We start from the raw sequence: 6,087 nt of genomic DNA, 5'->3' as shown, positions 1-6,087 counted from the left end.
ATTATCTTGTGTCTATAGAGTTAATATATGATTAGCAGCTATGGGTACAACATTTTTTATGGTTCAGGAGAACCTTTTTACTAGTCTAATAAATGTACAAACGCTATATATGGAGGAAAATATGTGCCCCCTCCATGAGCTTTTCTGATCTCCCATCCCACAACCAAAGGTTGCTCCTCTGGAGGTATCACTTCTTTCGCTCTTCTGGGAAGATTTCCAACAAGGTTCATTGTTTGTATGGACCTTATGCACTGGACACAGTCATGGGGGACAGATAAGGGCCTTCCTACAATTGATCCCACAAAGCTGAAGCTACAAGTGTCCACAATGTCATGTGCTGAAGAATTAAGATTCTCCTTCACTAGGACTAAGAGGCCAAGGCCGCCCTCTAATACCAAGCCCAGAGCATTATCCTCCTCCACCAGCACTACAGTGGCACAATGCAGTCAGAGGGCAATGTCCTCCTGGAATCACCAAACCCAGACTTCTCCATCAGACGCAGATAGAGAAGTGCGATCTGTCACTGCACAGAACATGTCTCCTCCAGAGTCCAGTGATGGTGCCTTTACACAGCTCCATCCAATGCTCATCATTGTGCTTGTTGATATACAGCTGTATGCAGCTGCTCAGCCATGAAGCGCCTGGTGGGAGTGCAATGTTTGTGCTGATGTTATACCAGAGGAAATCTGAACTCTGTAGTAATGGGATCAGCAGAATGTTGGAGACTTTTATGCCTTCTGCTCCTCAGCAATTGGTGACCCCGCTCTTTAATGTTACAGGGTCTCCACTTCATGGCTAAGTTGCTACAGCTCCTTACTCTTCTCAATAATGTCACTCACAGGTGATGGGGAAGATTCAGGAGGAAGAAATGTCATAAATGGACTTATTACCCCAGTGGCGCCTATTACCACTTTATCAAAAATGTTAGTAAATGCAGACTGTATGGCATGGGATTAGATTAAGTGAGACAATTCATTCAAGATGTGTGGAAACAATTAATGCCCATACACCTTCTGACCTCCCTGTTCTGTTCACATGAGCACTAGGTGAAGAAGATCTCTGGCTCCACTTGTAGCAGTTTCTCTCACCGTAGAAAAGGATTGCTATTTTAAATTTACACTTGATCTAAATGTTTGGCCCCAATAAAATGAGAAAGCTTATACTCTCCTCCCATGACGGCACTGTTCCAGCGGTGTCAGCACTCGTAATCCCGTGTGGTTGTATGACACGCTGGGCATCCAATCAGAGCTTGCGTCACTGTCCCCGCCTACAGGCGTTTCAAACATGAAGAGGAAGTCAGAGATCAGTCACAGTCCTGACATCTTCTTCAGGTTCAAAACATCCATAGGCGGGGACAGTGACGCAAGCGCTGATTTGGGCGCCATTCAACATATGTTATACAACTGTATGAGAGCCGTGGGAGCACGAGTGCTGACACCGCTGGAACGGCATCGGTAATGGGAGGTGAGTAAAGGCTTTTTTATTTTATCAGGGCCAAACAATTAGATCAAGAATGGGTTGTCCTGGTGTCGCACCGCCTTGTGGGATGCAGGGCCTAGTACCTCGGAGGGTGGTTCAGTCACGGTGACTCCGATGGCTCTAACAATCCCTAGGTTAGGTGGCAATTAATTAAGGGGAAGTTGACGGATATATGAGTCTGAGAGTTATGTTGATGCCTGCAAGGTATGAGGCCACGGAAGAAAGAAGCATACACCAAGGGTCTCGTGCAAACTTGAAAGATGAACTTTACTGAATACTTGTAACAATTGTTATGTTTTTCAATATAACAGTCTTGGATAGCAGATACAATTTTCCTTGCACTTTGTGTCAGTCAAAGCCTTTTCTCGGTCCCGGCCTTGGGAAGATGGAAGTAACTTTCCATTTGAATAACTGTGCTGCGTGAAGGGGGAGGATTAGCTGACCTTAATCGGATCGGTGTATCTGTAAAAATATGCTGCGCAGTTGTGCAGTTCCTTCTCTTGTCCCAGCACTCTGTTGTTGTAAACGTGGGGCACTCCAAAAAGGGTGTTATTTGTATTACCCACTTGTCCTAGACGAGGAGCCTCAATTTCCTACCTCCTCTCATCACCAAAACCACACGTAACATGACCTTTTCAGTCTCTTTTCAGACACCTCCAACTGCCACTTATTTTCAAATCAGAAAAACAAGTTGCAATACCAAACTAAGGCCGAAGAAGGCAGCATAGTACTACAAGTTGTAATACCAAAGCAAGGCAGGAGAGGGCAGCATAATATTAAATAATTTACCTCCTCCCAAGGCAAGACGGGAAACCGGTGTCACAAATGCAATCATGTAAGGGATAGAGAACACACTTACCATATGACATATAACATACATTAGTAATGGTTTTTCTGGTCACTACATATATCCCCTGGCTTAAACAGAGCCGTCCCCGGTGTTTGCCACCATATATATTTTATAAAATAGCAAAGGTCAACGAATAGTTTGAACCAAAGTGCTTTTATAGTCACAATTCCCAAACAGCGGGGTGTGACATCAGCATCTACACCTCCATGGTATGGGGTGTAGATGGGTAACTGAGCAACATGTAAGTTGCTGTGGGGCGCTAAGTGAGGGCAGAACCCAATGTCTATAGCAAATCTGTGGGGTCCATACAATACTTCCCCCCCATAGGTCACATCGGGACTCCGAGATAGAGTTCCGTCAAAGGTAAATTGGCAGACCAGTAAATATATCGGTGGAAACCCGAATGACTGCAAAATATGTACCGAGGTATATGTTGAGGTACCAGAAATAGAGTTCTTTATAACCCCAAAAAAATAACACAAATACTAGAGTCTCTCCAGAGGTAGAATATCTTGTTCTTGCAGCAAATCTTCCTGCTCATAGACGTAAGTAACCGCCTTAAAGTAATGCGTAAAATGTGTAAGTGTTTTTGGTCCCCGGGTGCAGGGTCAGGGCACACAGTCCATCCACGTGGCTGCACTGGGGTTTTTTTAAGCATAAAGTAGTCCCGGTGTTTCAATAAGAAGGGACATAACATGTTAGAACCAACAAAAATTAACCAAAAATTCTCTAACAAACTGAGAGCAATGATTAAGAGCTGCTAAGCTCGAAATGTGTCTGTTCTGTCCCACCTTTGGTGGTGACAATATGCTGATATGAAATTGGATTTTATATACTTTGTCCAATAAAGTAAATTTCTCCAGGAACGGGAAACTGTATTTCTTCTATTCATTTGGACATAAATGACAATGGTAGAAAATTCATAGAATAAATATCATTGCAACATGATGATCCAGGTTAATAAAGTGGCAATGTCTCAAATACAGGGTACAAAAAGAGCATCATTCATTAATCAAAATTAGACCCATGATTATAATAGCTGAGCTCCGATCCCTGATGTTAACCATTTATATGCTGCTGTAAATGTACGACAGCAGCATATAAATGGAACAGTTTCTGGTACTTTTTTGAAACTTAATCATAGGCTGACATTCATTGGAGACAGCTATTTACATTATATACTGCAGTGCTGCGGTATTGCAATAAATAGTATAAGCAATCAAATAATCAAATCCCCCAAAAGTGATTTAAAAAAAAAAAAAGGAAAAATAAATATTTTTGAATCTTGCCGTCTGGTCTATCAAAACCTAAAATTAATTTGTAGACATGGAGAAATAAAAATTAGAATGCCAAAATTAAGTTTTTTGGTTACTACACAAAAGGCGACCAAAACGACAAAACAATTTCAGTAAATCAGTCAGTTATCTATGTGTATCTCAATAGATTGAAAAACAAAAATGTTACCAATCTCAGAAAGTGATGACACAAACTAAAATTTTTATTCTACTATTATTAAAAAAATTAAAAAAACATACAAGTTTGAAAATCAAACTGCCAGGTCATTTTTACGGCAGGATGAAAATCTTAAAAGCAAAACTCAATTACCAATGGCGTAAATACTTTTTTTTTTCTTTTTTATTAAATCAAATCACCCCATTTGGAATGTTTTTTTTCTCCATTTTCCAGCACATTGTGGTGCCATTTAAAATTTTAACTCTCCTTACAAAAAGCAAGCTGCCATACGGGTATGTCAAAGGGGCGGAAATAAGGTAGGAAAAAGTGAAAATGAGTCTTGGTGAGAAGGAATAAAATAGATTGCTTGTTTAATATTACAAAAAATAACATCACATTTAATTTGAATTTGGAAATATCTAAATGATTTTTTTGGGGGAGTAAAACAAATGTGAAAATCTCCCTCTTTCGGAAATCTAGATATAAATCATGTATCAGAAATAATTTAAGACACATTACTTTTCTCCGACTCACCACTAGAGGGCACTTGGCACTGTCCAGGATGTTTACTGTGAGGTTCACCATCGTATTTTTGGCTTTGAACTTTACACAATCTGGATCTGACCGCGGGTACGTACACTCTTCTTTCTTATTCTCTATCTTTAGATGAAGATTATTTTAGCATTATTAGTTTCTAATATAAGATTATTGCTAACACTGATACAATGTGTCCTTGTTATACTACAACTCCCAACAGGAGTCTGGTATTTTTGTAACAGGACCATAATTGTGCAGTATGCAATTCTCTAATCTAATTAATGGAGGGATTGGATCTATGACTCCTACGTACAAGTACATCTGAATTTTTCTGACTCTGTTAAAAAAAAAGCTTTTGTAAAATTTTAATGTTTTTAAAATATCTTGAAAATGTTATTTTGGAAAGGTTTTTTTTTTCAAAATTGTTACTTATGATACACCAAATAATCGCCCTTACCAGTTTGTGGGCAGGAAATATTTCACATGCAAAGCTTTGGCGACATTTTATTTTTTTTCTGCAGCCCAAACTTAATAGTAAAAACATTTAAAAGATTTAAAAGGCAGGTTTTGCTGGATTTATGCAGCGTTTTTTTTTAGCTGTCTAAATATACATGTTAATTACAGTTAGTTTTATTAAAAAAAAAAAAGCAGCAAAACCTATTTGTTACTTTTTTTGCAGCATTTTGCAGTTTCACATTGCTTTCTAATAGTAAAAAATACAAATGAATTGACACGCTGCAAATTAAAAAAACTATGCAATCCTCAAATTCCATACACCAAAAGACATGAGTCTAAATTGCCAAATGTACAAATTTTATTAAACACAATGATATGATATACATCACTCAATAAAGAACATGAATAAAATAGGAATACTGCTATCCAAATAGGGAGCCTATATTGCACAATTGCCCAAAACAATATGTACTAATAAGTGCATAAAGACTTCATACATAGGTTGAACAAAGGTTACAATGCATCTGAACTAGAAAGAACCTTCCACAGTGGAAACAGGCATAACCAATCAACAAGTTCATATGGATTCTAGGTATACATATTGTACAACTCAGCTATCACTAAGTACCTCAACCATATAGCATTACGGTATGAACCCTACCAAGGTTTAGTAAATGAACGGTATTTATACCAAAGCACTTACATAATTAGAGTATGTGGCACTGGCTTCCCTATCGCCCCAACGCGCGTTTTGCTTCTTCTCCTGATGAAGAAGCAAAACACGCGTTGGGGCGATAGGGAAGCCAGTGCCAAATACTCTAATTATGTAAGTGCTTTGGTATAAATACCGTTCATTTACTAAACCTTGGTAGGGTTCATACCGTAATGCTATATGGTTGAGGTACTTAGTGATAGCTGAGTTGTACAATATGTATACCTAGAATCCATATGAACTTGTTGATTGGTTATGCCTGTTTCCACTGTGGAAGGTTCTTTCTAGTTCAGATGCATTGTAACCTTTGTTCAACCTATGTATGAAGTCTTTATGCACTTATTAGTACATATTGTTTTGGGCAATTGTGCAATATAGGCTCCCTATTTGGATAGCAGTATTCCTATTTTATTCATGTTCTTTATTGAGTGATGTATATCATATCATTGTGTTTAATAAAATTTGTACATTTGGCAATTTAGACTCATGTCTTTTGGTGTATGACTTGTATTCTGAGTTTTTGCCTTAATTATATTTACTGGGTTTGTTGGCAATTCTCAAATTCCGTCAGAAAATAAATCAAGTGTGTGCATGAGATTTC

The sequence above is a fragment of the Dendrobates tinctorius genome, unplaced genomic scaffold (genome assembly GCF_039654945.1).
Source record: "Dendrobates tinctorius isolate UK_male_01 unplaced genomic scaffold, ASM3965494v1 ptg000028l, whole genome shotgun sequence".
NCBI lineage: Eukaryota > Metazoa > Chordata > Amphibia > Anura > Dendrobatidae > Dendrobates > Dendrobates tinctorius.
The sequence above is the reverse complement of the archived record's forward strand: the minus strand, read 5'-3'. Positions refer to the sequence as shown.